Below are 1,898 nucleotides of genomic sequence, written 5' to 3'. Positions count from 1 at the left end.
GTTGAGCTGACTGCAGGCTGTGAAGTGTGCTCTGTGTTCCTTGCTTTGTGAGCTGTCACCCATGCTGGGGTCTTTGAGTCATTTCCACTCCTGTGACCCCTCACCCATATTCCATTAATGAACCCCAATAAATCTCATTGGCTGACCAAGTTAGACTTTGGTGGTATCTGTACTTTGGTCTTGTGAAGGACTCCATATCTGGGGTGATTGTGTTGTGTCTCCGTAGAATAAGCCTGGTATACAACATCATTAAGTAATGCATTACCTCCAACAGGGGCTAACAGCAGACATGATGAGAGATACCTTGTACAGCTATGAGCTTTCACAGAATTACATGTCAAGAGTATGTAGAATATAAGAGCATAAACATGTTGAAGATCACGTGCCCTGATGTAGGGTTCGAATAATTTCAAAACAGAGAAAATAGAAACTTTGGGACTATACTTGGACCCAGGCAGAGGTGATGGACTGGCTATAGAGATAGACTACTTAAACTGGAGGCTTATGTCAAACTCCATGGCGATGCTTGTATTCCTATCATCATAACCACAAAGCACTATGTAAAGGTCAGACTAAATCACATTATTGGCCTAAGTCTAGACATCTCTCAGACGTCCTGGGTACTCTTACTAGAAGTATTCAGAGGAGGCTAGATGATACCTCAAGAGGAAATGTATGCATTAGATATGGACAGATCAGATTTGTATTCTATAATTACTTTTTTGAAAGGACTATTAAGAGAGGAAAATGAGGGCCACTACGTGAGTGGGATAAGCATGAGTATACAATGCTGCCCGCTCTCTTCACTCCCTCCAAGCTGAAAATATCATTTATTTAGTTAGTAGAGATTTACCAAGCTCTTTCTCTGAACTGACATTAGAAGCCAACAGTCTTTCAAGCCTTTATCTGGTTGGTAAATTATGATAATTAGAAATAAAACAAAGACAATCAAACCCATAATTTCACTCCTATGTGGGTAAAAGAAGATCTTGAGAAATGGAGGAACAGAGGAGAAGAACGTGGATGTAAAGTTTGAAGAAATACGCACAGGACATGATGCTGTCTGTCTAACGCTCTGCCCCAGTGGGCTATAGAACCCTCCTAGACATACTGAAATGTGTTTTCATTTTTGCCTCTTCTAAATACTTTCTAATTTCCGTTAATTGACTTGTGGGTTTATTATAAGTGTTTTATTTTGTTTTTCCGGCATTCAAGCAAAAAAATTCCTGATTATTTTCTGTTGATTTATTAATTTATTTTCATTGTTTTTTTATACATTACTCTGTAAATCCTTTAAGATTTACTGACCTTTTAAAAGTAATATGCTTAATGTATAATATATGCTTATATGAAAATTTATACAAAGAAAATTAAAAAAAAATAACTATACAGAATGCATTTTCTTGAACTTAAGTAATCACTAAGCATACTGTCAGGCTAAGAAAAACTAATTGCTTAGCTACTGTAGTGAATACCCACAACTTCCAATAGCTTAACATATTAGTGATTTTTATTATCAACAAGAGTGTTTGGTGACAAACTTTCCTGTGATGATACAGACACTTAAACGGCTTCGTTCAGGCTCCATCCTTCTTTAGGTTTTCTGGGACTTTCTGTACTGTATGCTTTGTATTCAGCTGCCTGAAAGAACACAAATGATCACATAGAACATGCCAGATGTTGAATTTGGAAGTGCTTTTCTACTTAGCTTTTATTTTCTGGGCCCAATTACATGGTCCAACCTAATAGCAAGGAAATGTTGTTTAGGGGTGTTCAAAGGAAGAGGAGACAAAAAGACTGAAGAAGGATCTGGAACAATTGATAAAGAAGGATCTGGAACCACTGATAAAGAAGAAGGATCTGGAACCATTAATAAAGAAGAAGGATCTGGAACCATT

This window comes from Microtus ochrogaster, linkage group LG10 (genome assembly GCF_000317375.1).
Source record: "Microtus ochrogaster isolate Prairie Vole_2 linkage group LG10, MicOch1.0, whole genome shotgun sequence".
NCBI classification, from domain to species: domain Eukaryota; kingdom Metazoa; phylum Chordata; class Mammalia; order Rodentia; family Cricetidae; genus Microtus; species Microtus ochrogaster.
The sequence above is the reverse complement of the archived record's forward strand: the minus strand, read 5'-3'. Positions refer to the sequence as shown.